Raw genomic sequence first — 13,425 nt, 5'->3', positions numbered from 1 at the left:
TATGGTGGGCTTCCCTGGTGGCTCTGTGGTAAAGAATCTGCCTGCCAATGAAGGAGACACAGGTTTGATCCCTGGGTCAGGAAGATCCCCTGGAGTAGGCAATAGCAACCTACTTCAGTATTCTTGCCTGGGAATTTCCATGGACAGAGGAGCCTGGCAGGCTACAGTCCACGGGGTGGCAGAGTTGGACATGACTTAGTGACTAAACCACCACCAACATTCTGTGGTAAATTGCTATCCCACACTAAGATTGCCAATCTACATTGAAATTTGTAACTTTTAAAGAACATTAAGATTATAGAGTCTATTTACACTTGGCCTGAAACTGCTTATGAACTGAATGCCAATACCAGAAACTTAAAAGGAACCAGCTCTATTGTTTTTTTCAACTTCTGCTTTCACTTGACAATGTCTTCCATTAACACTAAATGATTAGATCAGAGAACAAGATGGTGGAGGAGCAGGTGGACGTGGAATACATCTCTCTCCATGGATACATCAGAATTACACCTTCAGACACAGAAGTGCACGCAGAACACAAGCTGAGAGTGAACAGGAGTAACTGACCAGTGGAGAAGAATATATAGAACCACGCAAAACTTGGTAGGATGAAGGAACTAGGGGGAAAAACAGGAGTGTTTAGTAGGACTGGACCTGCCCTCGGCAGGTGGGGGAACTGAAACAGGGGTCTGATCCCCACGTCAGGGCAATTGTCTGAGTCAAAGGAGAAGCATTTAAGGCTGGGAGTGAAACAGCTGATCTGTGGCAGCCTAAATGGAATGAGAATCAGACAGTCCTTGCCGCAGCCATACATACCCCAGATGGCGCAGTGGCTGGAGCTGGAGTTTACGGATTGTGGAGCAATCCCCGAGCGAGGGCTGCTGCTGACTGCAGAGAGGATTGAGGGGAGGTGAGAGAGGACATTGTGGTGGCGATGCCTGTGGAGGAAAGCCGGGCAGCCATGGAAGCAAGGTGATGCTGCTGAGTCACACGGAGGGGGTGGAGCCATCACCATAGCCTCTCTCCCCATCCGCGCCAGCATCCGCAGCTGAACAATAGAGGAGCTGGCCCATCAAACGCCTGATGCCCTGAACTACACGTAGGACCCCGGGGGGGGGGGGGGTCTTATGTGCCTGATGCGCTGAACAACAGAGAAGGACCCCAGGCAACGAAGCCCTCTGCGTGATGTATGGGTGGAGCAACAGAGAAAGACTGGCCAAAGAAGCCTTCTGATCGCCAGCTACAAGAAGCTCGAAAAAAGACCCTAATAGGGCCATAACTCCTGTGGCAGAGGCAGTCTGTTTGTCCCTGCACACTTAGCACCTCCAGGGTCCCCGCAAGCCAAGCAGCTGCGCCACCTTCACACTCAACTCTCACTGGGGCAGATCTGCCACAGGCAAAAAAAAGTCTTGTGCCTATGCGTGCAGGATCGCTTTGGTCGTGTCTGACTCTTTGTGACCCTGTGGACTGTGGCCTGCCAGGCTCCTCTGTCAGGGGGCTATCTAGGCAAGAAGATGGGAGCGTACTGGCCAATACTGGCTGCCATATCCTTCTAGAGCACTATATTTCCTGCTGCCCTAGCCGCCAACTCCACTGAGTATCTGGTGCTGCCAGTACCCTTGCGACCCAAGCAGCTGCACCACCTCCACACCTGGCCCTCACAGGGGCAAACCCAAGTCCTCCAGGGCAGCCTCAGGAGCAAACCCCAGTGGACGACCCATTTGCAGAGGTGGAAATAAAACCACAACTGAAACCCAGGGGCAGTGTGGCTAAGGAAGAAGACCCAAAACTCTCCCACCAGCTGTACAAGCTGCAGATTAAATCCACACGATCAACTAGGCAGACTCTGTGTCTATGGAATATATAAAAGGTCCTTGAGAGCTCCCACAAAAGAAAACGCACTAGTTCTGATAGTTGTGGACATTGGAGGCAAGGACACAGGGGAGTAGGACCAGATCACAACCTGAGCTGCCCCCAAAGCAGGTCCAGAGATCAGCACAGTGTTAGAGGGCATCCTAGGGAAGTGAAGTGGACTGTGACTCCCAGTGAGGGAAAGGACTCTTGACAGCAATGACTCAAGAAAAACATTTATTATTCTTACGTTTTGACTTGTTCTGTAGATTCTTTTGGATTTTTTTTCTTTTTCTCCTGACTCTGTTGTAGTTGTCGATTTTATTGGCACTATGAAATCTGATTAAGCTTTTGAGCTTTTTTATTCTTTTTCTTCTCAGTCATATTTTTTATTGTTATAAACCTCTGCCTCTGTGTTGGGCTTTTGCAGTTCTGGGGAGTTTGTTTTTTTCTCTTTTAATTTTTAATTTTATAAACCTATTGTTATTTTTTCCAAATTTATTCCTTTGTTTGCTTTTCCTACTGTACTTTTCCCTTTGCAGTTAATCTTTAATATATATGAATATTCTTTATCTACCTCTGTTTAACTTTGCATAATCTATTCTTTCTCTCTTTTCTTTCTTTCCTTTAGTCTCAACATATTCATTAGTTTTATTTTCATTGCTTTATTCCCCAATTGGCAACTTGCATTAGTTTTGTTTTCCAATTTGTGCTTTAGTTAGTTTTGTTCTGGTAGACATACTTTTTGGTTACCTTTGTTCACCGGGTCAATCTATTGTTATTTTATTTTTGTTGGACTGTTTAGATTTTGCTTATGGGTATATATGTATCTATGTATATTCAGTCAAACTTTTTATTGTTGTTATAAACCTCTGCCTCCATGTTGGGCCTTTGCAATTCTATGGAGTTTTCCTTTTTATCCTTTTCTCTTTCTTCTTCCATTTTTTTCTTTTCTTTTTTTTATAATTTTAATTTTTTAAACCTATTATATTTTTTCTACATGTACTCCTGTTTGCCTTTCCTACTGTTCTTTTCCCCTTGCAGTTAATCTTTAATGTATATAAATCTTCATCTACCTACTTAACTTTGCATATCTATTCCTTCCTTTCCTCTCGACATATTTGTTAGTTTTATTATCATTGCTTTATTCCCCAATTGGCACCTTGCTTTAGTTTTGTTTTCCAGTTTGTGCTTTAGTTAGTTTTGTTCTGGTAGATATACTTTTTGGTTTCCTTCGTTCACCAGCTCAATCTATTGTACTTTATTTTTGTTGGGCTCTTTTGATTTTGCTTATGAGTGTATATGTATATGTGTATATTCAATCACATTTTTTATTGTTCTTATAAACCTCTGCATCTACATTGGGCCTTTGCAGTTCTTTGGAGTTTTCCTTTTATCTTTCTTCTTCCACTTATTTTTCTTTTCTCTTTTTATGATTTTAACTTTCAATTTTTTTAAATCTATTATATTTTTTCTACATTTTTCCTTTGTTTGCCTTTCCTACTGCTATTTTCCCCTTGCGGTTAATCTTTAATGTATATAAATCTTCTTCATCTACCTCTTCCCTGATGGCTTAGATGATAAAGCATCTGCCTGCAGTGCGGGAGACCCAGGTTTGATCCCTGGGTTGGGAAGATCCCCTGGAGTCAGAAATGGCAACCTACTTCAGTACCCTTGCCTGGAAAATCCTATGGACAGAGGAGCCTGATAGGCTACAAACCATGGGGTCAAAAAGAGTTGGACATGACTGAGTGACTACAGCTTCACTTTCACTTTCATCTACCTCTATTTAACTTTGCATATCTATTCTTTCTTTCTTTCCTTTCCTCTCAGCATATTTGTTAGTTTTGTTTTCATTGCTTTATTCCCCACTTGTCACCTTGCTTTAGTTTTTTTCTTTTCCAGTTTGTGCTTTAGTTAGTTTTGTTCTTAACTGGTAAATATAATTTTTGATTTCCTTTGTTTGCCAGATCAATCTATTGTAGTTTTATTTTTGTTGGGATGTTTTGACTTTGCTCATGGGTGTGTATGTATATGAGTATATTCCATTATTTTAATTATTATTTGCCTGATTTGGTAACTGCCATTTGTCTGGGGTTCATCTTTGGTTTCTTGTTTTTGGATATTTGTTTTAATCTCACTTAATGCCATAAAAAACCACTTGTAGAATATTTGTTCCTGACCAGAGATCAAGCCCTGAGCCTTTGGAGTGGGAGCACTAATTCCAAGACCCTAGAGTAACTAGAGAACTAACCCTAGGGGTAGCAAATAGTGAGAACTCACACAAAGGCAACTGCTAGAATACAAGACCCATCACTGCCAAACCACCAATAGCACCCTGTGCAGGACACCTCATCTAAACAACAAACTAAACAAAAATACAAACCCAATCATCAGCAGACAGGGTTACCTCCTCACTCAGCCTTGGCCAACAGAGGAAAAACAAACAAACAAAAAGAGCACAAATCTCACCCTATAAGAAGCTTACACAAACCATTGGACAAAGCTTAGGAGGGCAGAAACCAAAAGGAAGAAAGAATTCAACCTTGAAGCCTGGGAAAAGGAGACCTTAAACACAATAAGTTAAGAAAAACTAATGAAAAGGCAGAGAAATACTACACAAATAAAGGAACAAGCTAGTAGCACAGAAGTCCAAATAAATGAAGAGGAAATAGACAAACTACCTGAAAAAGAATTCATAATAATGATAGTAAAGATGATCAAAAACCTTGAAAACAAAATGGAGAAAATGCAAGAATAAATTAACAAAGACCTAGAAGAATTAAAGAATAAACATACAGAGACAAACAACACAATTAATGATATTAAAATACTCTAGAAGGAACCAATAGAAGAATTTCTGAAGCAGAACAAATCAGTGAGCTGAAAAGATTAAATGGTAGAAATAACTTCTGAAGAGCAGAATAAAATAAAAATAACAAAAAGAACTGAGGATAGTCTCAGAGACCTCTGGGACAATATCGAACACACCAACATTCAAATTAAACAGGTCCCAGAAGAAGAAGAGAAAAAGGGTATGAGAAAATTTTTGAAGAGATCAGAGTTGAAAATTTCCCCAACATGGAAAAGCAAAAAGTCAATCAAGTCCAAGAGGCACAAAGAGTCCCATACAGGATAAACCCAAGATGAAACATGCCAAGACACATACTAATCAAACTAACAAAGACTAAACACAAATAAAGAATAGTAAAAGCAGCAAGGGAGAAGAAACAAGTAATATACAAGGGAAAGCCCATACACTTAACAGCTGATCTTTCAGCAGAAACTCTTCAGGCCAGAAGGAATGGCAGGATATTTAAAGTACTGAAAGGGAAAAATTTACAACCAAGATTACTGTACCTGGCAAGGATCTCATTCAAAATTGATGGAGAAATAAAAAGCTTTTCAGACAAAAAGCAAAAGTTAGGAAAATTCAGTACCACCAAACCAGCTTTACAACAAATGTTAAATGGACTTATATAGTCAAGAAATACAAGAGAAGAAAAAATATCTACAAAATCAACCCCAAACAATTAAGAAAATGGCAATGGAAACATATATATCAATAATTACTTTAAATGTAAATTGATTAAATGCTCCAACCAAAAGACACAGACTGGCTGAATGGATACAAAAAAAAGACCCATATATATGCTGTCTACAAGAAACCTACTTCAGACCTAAAGACAGATATAGACTGAAAGTGAGGGGATGGAAAAATATATTCCATGCAAATGGGAAGCAAAAGAAAGCTGGAGTAGCAATCCTCACATCAGACAAAATAGACCTTAAAATGAAGAAGAATACAAGAGATAAGGAAGGACACTACATAATGATCAAGGGATCAATCCAAGAGGAAGACATAACAAGTGTCAATATCTATGCACCCAACAGAGGAGCACCTCAATATATAAGACAAACACTAACAGACATAAAAGGAGAAACTGACAGTAACACAATAATAGTAGGAGACTTTAACACCCCACTCACACCAATGGACAGATCATCAAAACAGAAAATCAATAAGGAAACAGAAGTCTTAAATCATACATTACATGAGACGGATCTCTTTGATATCTTCAGAACATTGCATCCAAATGCAGAAGAATACACCTTCTTCTCAAGTGCACATGGAACGTTCTCCAGGATAGAGCACACCTTGGGTCACAAATCAAACCTGAGTAAATTTAAGAAAATTGAAATCGTATCAAGCATCTTCTCTGACCACATTATGAGACTAAATATCAATTTCAGAAAAAAAAAACTGTAAGAAACACAAACACATGGAGATTAAACAACATATTTCCAAATAACCAACAGGTTACTGAAGAAATCAAAAAGGAAATCAAAAAATTTCTAGAAACAAACGACAATGAAAACTTGACATGTTTTCATGGGATGAAACCTATGTGATGCAGCAAAAGCAGTTCTAAGAGGGAAGTTTATAGCAATACAATCCCACCTCAAGAAACAAGAAAAACATCGAATAGACAACCTAGCTTTACACCTAAAACAACTGGAAAAAGAAGAACAAAAAACCCCCAAAATTGGTAGAAGGTAAAAAACCATAAATATCTGAGCAGAAATAAATGAAAAAGAATTGAAAGAAACAATAGTAAAGATTAATAAAACTAAAAGCTGGTTTTTGAGAAGATAAATAAAATTGACAAACTTTAGCCCAACTCATCAAGGAAAAAAGAGAGAAGAATCATGAAAAAGCAGAGGTTACAACAGACAATGTAGAAATACAAAGTTATAAGATACTATTATGAACAACTCTATGGCAATAAAATGGATAATCCGGAAGAAATGGACAGGTTCTTAGAAAAGTTCAATCTTCCAAGACTGAACCAGGAAGAAATAGAAATTATGAACCACCCAGTTACAAGCACTGAAATTGAAGCTGTGATCAAAAATCTCCCAAAAAACAAAAGCCCAGGACCAGATGGCTTCACAGGAGAATTCTATCAACCATTTAGAGAAGATCTAATGCCTATCCTTCTAAAACTCTTTCAAAAAATTGCAGAGGAAGGAATACTTCCAAACTCATTCTACGAGGCCACCATCACCCTGATACCAAAACCAGACAAAGACAACATACTAAAAGAAAACTACAGGCCAATATCACTGATGAACATAGATGCAAAAATCCTCAACAAAATTTTAGCAAACAGAATTTGGCAACACATCAAAAAGCTCATACACCATGATCAAGTTGGGTTTATTCCAGGGATGCAAGATTTCTTCAATATACACAAACCAATCAATGTGATATAGCATATTAACAAATTGAAAGATAAAAAACATATGATGCTCTCAATAGATACAGAAAAAGCCTTTGACAAAATACAGCACCCATTTATGATTAAAACTCTTTCAAAAACAGGCATAGAAGGAACCTACCTCAACATAGTAAAGGCCATATATGATAAGCCTATAGCAAACATTATTCTCAATGGTGAAAAACTGAAAGCATTCCCCCTAAGATCAGGAACAAGACAAAGGTGTCCACTTTCACCACTATTATTCAACATAGTTCTGAAAGTCATAGCTACAGCAGTCAGAGAAGAAAAAGAAATAAACAGAATCCAGATTGGAAAAGAAGAAATAAAGCTCTCACTGTTTGTAGATGACATGATACTGTACATAGAAAACCCTAAAGATAGTATCGGAAAATTACTAGAGCTAATCAGTGAATTTAGCAAAGTTGCCAGATACAAAATCAATACACAGAAATCACTTGCATTTCTATATACTAACAATGAAACATCAGAAAAAGAAATTGAGGAATCAATTTCATTCACCATTGCAACAAAAAGAATTAAATGTTACATTACCATATTTAACCCTTAGAATAGGAATAAACTTACCTAAGGAGACAAAAGAACTGTACACAGAAAATTATAAGACACTGATGAAAGAAATCAAAGATGACATAAACAAATGGAGAGATATTCCATGTTCCTGGATAGGAAGAATCAATATTGTGAAAATGTCTATACTACCAAATGCAATCTACGGATGCAATGTGATTCTTATCAAATTACCAGTGACATTTTTCAGAGAACTGGAACAAAAAGTTTCACAGTTCATATGGAAACACAAAAGACCCTGAATAGCCAAAGCAATCTTGACAAAGAAGAATGGAGCTGGAGGAATCAACCTTCCTGACTTCAGATTATACTACAAAGCTATAGTCAACAAGTCAATATGGTACTGGCACAAAAACAGAAATATAGACCAATGGAACAAGATAGAAAGCCCAGATATAAACCCATACACCTATGGGTACCTTATTTTTGACAAAGGAGGCAAGACTATACAATGGGGCAAAAACAGCCTCTTCAATAAGTGGTGCTGGGAAAACTGGACAGCTACATGTAACAGAATGAAATTAGAACACTTCCTAGTACCATATACAAAGATAAACTCAAAATGGATTAAAGACCTAAATGCAAGGCCAGAAACTATAAAACTCTTAGAGGAAAATACAGGCAGAACACTCCATGACATAAATCAAAGCAAGATCCTCTATGACCCACTTCTTAGAGTAATGGAAATAAAAATAAAAGTAAGCAAGTGGGACCTGATTAAACTTAAAATCTTTTGCACAACAAGGGAAACTATAGGCAAGGTGAAAATACAACCCTTAGAATGGGAGAAAATAATAGCAAATGAAACAACTGACAAAGGATTACATACAGATGGCTAACAAACACATGAAAAGATGCTCAACATCGCTCATTATTAGAGAAATGCAAATCAAAACCACAATGATACATCACTTCACACCAGTCAGAATGGCCATCATCAAAAAGTCTACAAATAATAAATGCTGGAGAGGGTGTGGAGAAAAGGGAACATTCTTGCACTGTTGGTGGGAATGTAAATTGATGGAAGATGGTATGGAGAGTCCTTAAAAAACTGGGAATAAAACCGCTGTATGACCCAGCAATCCTACTTTTAGGCATATACTCTGAGGAAACCAAAATTGAAAAAGACACATATATCCTATTGTTCATTGCAGTACTATTTTCAATAGCTAGAACATGGAAGCAACCTAGATGTCCATCGACAGATGAATGGATAAAGAAGTTGTGGTATATATACACAATGGAATATTACTCAGCCATAAAAAGGAACACATTTGAGTCAGTTCTGATGAGGTGGATGAACCTAGAACCTATTATACAGAGTGAAGTGAGTCAGAGAGAGAGAGATAAATATCATATTCTAATGCACATATATGGAATCTAGAAAAATGGTACTAAAGAATTTATTTATAGGGCAGCAATGGAGAAACAGACAGAGAATAGACTTATGGACATGGGGAGAGGGGAGGAGAGGGTGAGATATATGGCAAGAGTAACATAGAAACTTACATTACCATATGTGAAATAGATAGCCAACCAGGAATTTGTTGTATGACTCAGGAAACTCAAACAAGGGCTCGTATCAACCAAGAGGGGTGGGATGGGGAGGGAGGTGGGAAGGAGGTTCAAAAGGGAGGGGATATATATATACATACCTATAGCTGATTCATGTTGAAGTTTGACAGAAAACAAAAAAATTCTGAAAGCAATTATCCTTCAATAAAACATAAATTTAAAAAAAAAACTAAATGATTAGCACCCTCATAGCAAAGCCTCCAACAATTAACATAGACTCAAAGTTATTTCCCTCATTGGAAATTTTCAGTGATAAGCAAAATATTCATTCAATATGAAGAGGAACCTGAGTATGCCCTCTGCTTCCATAAAACATCTCTAGTAAGAGAAACTCCTACTGAACTGAAGGTAGTAGCTACATAGTGTCAAGATATAATGCCTGTCAAAACTTTTTGAGTGATTCTGTAAATAAACATGGGTTGAAGGAAATTTTAAATCATGCCATTTTATAGTTGTACTGTGTGCAGTACATTCTGGATATTTAATCACTCTTTCTATTCTGGAAATATGTTAGTATTCACACAGTGTCTGAGCTACCATTAGGGGGCAATGTGGAAGAAGCTTGACTAGCTGGGAACCATTGATTCCTTTTAGTGTATTTTTTCATTTCAGTTATGATATTTGTCATCTCTGGTTGTTCTTTATATTTTCTAATTCTTTGTTTAAACATTCTAACTTCTGGCTCTGTACCTTTATTCTCTTCCCAAGTTTTCTGATCATCTTTATGATGATTACTCTGAACTCAGGTAGACTGCCTGTCTCCACTTCACTTAGTTCTTCTTCTGGGGTTTTATTTTGTTCCTTCATCTGACCATATTCCTCTGCCACCTCATTTTATCTAAGTTGCTATCGGCATTTTTATGTATGTGGTAGGTGAGTTACATTTCTCAGCCTTGGAGACGTGGCTCTCTGTAGGAGGTGTCCCATGAGGCCCAGAAGCGCACTCCCCTCTGGTCACCCAAGCTATCTGCTCTAAGGGTTTCCCCTAAACAGGCTGTGTGGGTCTTCCTTTAGTGGCAGGCTGGCTTTGTGGGCAGTCTAATAGGCTTGGTTGGCTTCTAGTCTGGTTGGTTGCCAGGTCCTGACTTGTGTGGATGCTGCTGGCTGCTGTTTAGTGGGGTCTGATCACAAGGTGGCTGGTTGAAGAACCCTAGGGGCCCAGGGGCTAGTGCTGTCTCACCAGTAGGCAGAGAAGACTTGGGGGGCTGTTGCCCACTCACTGGCAGGTGAAGACAGAACCTGGGGTTAGTGCCAGTCTACTGGCAGGCAGAGTTGATTCCTGGAGTCTGGTTATAGGACCCATGAGTCCCAGGGCTTTCTTCATATTGTTGGGGTGAGGAGTTCTTGACACAGCTGGCTATGGGGTCTGTAATGTCCTGAAGGTTGTGTTGGCCTGTTAGTGGGCAGGGCCAGGGCCCAGCTGGTGACAGGGGACAGTCTGGCCTGTGTTGCAGGATCACCGTTTTCTTGCTTCTGGTGTCTGTCCCCTAGTGGGTGAGGCTGGTCTAGAGGCTTGTGCAGCTTCCTGGTGGAGGGGCTGGTACCGGGCACCGATGTGTGCAGCTGGGTCTTGGCCCTTTGGTGGGCGGAACCGTGTCTAGTGGGATGTCTGGGAGCAGCTGTGGGCTCTTTAGTCTGCAGGCAGCCAGTCTGTTGGTTAGCCAGTTCGTTGTTTGGTATGGTGTCACCTGCAGCACTGAAGCCTACAGGCCATTGGGTAGGGCCAGGTCTGGGTACTAGTGAGCCAATATGTAGCTGCCAGGAGGGTTTTTGCATTTGGATGTCCCCAGTGTATCTCCCACTAGTGTCTACATCCTGTGGGTGAGCTACAGTCCCCACCCACTCCCGATACAGACCCATCCCTCTCCAGGAGCCTGAGACCAGCAAGTATGACTGGCCCAGGTTCCTATCAATTACTTGTTTTGCCCTGGGTGCTTGTGTGCATGAGATTTTGGGTGCACCCATTAAGACTGAAGTCTCTATTTTCCCCAGTCGTGTGGGGCTCCTGCTATTAGGCCCTGCAGGCTGGCATCTTCCTGGTGCCAGACCCCTGGGCTGGGGTGGGGGTGGGGGGCTGACATGTGGCTCAGAATTCTTACTCCTGTTGGAGAACCTCTGTAATATATTTTATTCTCCAGTTTGTGGGTTGCTTACCTGAGGGTATGGAATTCGATATCACAAGTTTGCCTGCCTGTCTTGAGCTGTGGCTTCTTCTTTACGTCTTTAATGGTAGAAGATCTTTTCTAGGAGGTTCCAGTCTTTTTCATCAGTGGTTATTCTGCAGATAGTTGTAGGTTAGGTGCACTCATGACAGGAGGTGAGCCCAGTTTCTTTCTGCTCTGCCATCTTGGTTGCTCTGATCCAGCATCAGCTGGGATCTAAACTGAGTCCTGATCAGAGATTCAGGTTGATTCTCCTTTCCTCCTTCATTTCCTTCCTTCAGTGAAATTCCTTTCCTTCTTCATTCCCTCCCACCTTTCTCCCTTCTTTCTCCAGGTAAATATCTTGTGACAATTAGATTCACAAGCAGTAATAATAAATGAGAGATTTACTGTATCCTTTACCCAGTTTCCTTCAGTGGTATCATAAAACTATAGCATAATATCACAACAAGGATATTTACATTGATATAGGTCAAGATACAGAACATTTACATTCCATGGGGATCTATCATGTTGCCTTTATAGTCACACTCACTTCTCTCTTGCCCTACTTCTATCATTTCAGGAATGTTCCATAAAGGAATCTTTCAGTATATAATCTTTTGAGATTGGCTTTTCTCACTTAGCATACTTTTCTGGAACTTCATTCAAGCTGTTACGTGTATCAATAATTCATCTTTTTTATTGCTGAGTAGTATTGCATGGTATGGATATGCCAGTGTGTTTAACTATTCACCAGTTGAAAGACGTCTGGGTTTGTTTCCAGTTTTTGTTTATTCAGAATACAGCTGCTACAGAAGCTTGTATATGAATATTCATAGCAGCATTATTCACAGTAACCAAAAGGTAAAAATAACACAAATGTACATCAACAGATACAGATAAATGGATAAACAAAATGTGTATATATATGTGTGTGTGTGTGTGTGTGTGTATGTATATATATCAGCATGGAATATTGTTCAGCCTTAGAAAAGAATAGTGTTCTGTATATGCTACAACATAGATGAACCTTGCAAAGATTATGCTAAGTGAAATAAGTCAGACACAAAAGAACACACTGTACAGTTTCACTAGTATGAATTGCCAAGAATAGGCAAATTCACAAAGACAGAAAGTAGAATAGAGGTTAGCAGGGGCTGAAGAAGAGAAAGAAATGGGGAGTTAATCATTTAATGAGGATGAAGTTTCTGTTTGGGATAATGAAGTTCTGGAAATGAATACTATTGATGATTGCATGATATTGTGAATGTACTTAATGCCAATGAATTGTACACTTCAAAACTCTAAATTCTATGTATAGTTTTTCCACAGTTTTAAAAAAAGAATATATAAGCATTTGTGTGTAGATTTTCGTATGAATAGAAGTCTTAATTTCTCTGGGATAAAAGTCCAGAAGTGCAATTGCTAGTTTGTATGATAATTACATTTGTGTTTTTCAAGAAAATGCCAGAGTACTGTACATTTTAAATTCCCATCACCAATGCATGAGTGGTCCAGCATCTCTGCATACTCACCAAAATGTGGTGTCACTAATTTAAAAAAAAAAAAAAGTTAACCATTCTGATAGGTGTGTACTGGTATCTATCTCACTGTAGCTTTAATTTGCATTTCCCTGATAACCAGTGACATTGAATGTCTTCTTAGATGCATTTTGCCAATTTTATATCTTCTTAGTTGAAGTATCTCTTCATGTCTTTTGCCTACTTTCTAACTGTATGGTTCGCTTTTTTACTATTGACTTTTGAGAGTTCTTTACATAGTCTACATACTAGACCTTTGGCAGAGAAGGAAATGGCAACCCACTCCAGTATTCTTGCCTGGAGAATCCCAGGGACGGGGGAGCCTGGTGGGCTACTGTCTATGGGGTCGCACAGAGTCAGACACGACTGAAGCGACTTGGCAGCAGCAGCAGCAGCAGTTTGCAAACAATTTCAACTACTCTTATCAACTGTCTCTCAAGC

General features: G+C 39.4%; 1 protein-coding gene across 10 annotated transcripts in view; it reads left to right on the top strand.

Moving 5' to 3' along the window:
* DKK2 (dickkopf Wnt signaling pathway inhibitor 2) overlaps positions 1 to 13,425 on the top strand; it is a 610,668-nt gene that overhangs the window by 542,414 nt on the left and 54,829 nt on the right. The window lies entirely within an intron of this gene.

The sequence above is a fragment of the Giraffa tippelskirchi genome, chromosome 1 (genome assembly GCF_054371585.1).
Source record: "Giraffa tippelskirchi isolate mGirTip1 chromosome 1, T2T-mGirTip1v1.2.pri, whole genome shotgun sequence".
In the NCBI taxonomy this organism is placed as follows: Eukaryota; Metazoa; Chordata; class Mammalia; order Artiodactyla; family Giraffidae; genus Giraffa; species Giraffa tippelskirchi.
This window is presented reverse-complemented; position numbering and strand designations above follow the sequence as displayed.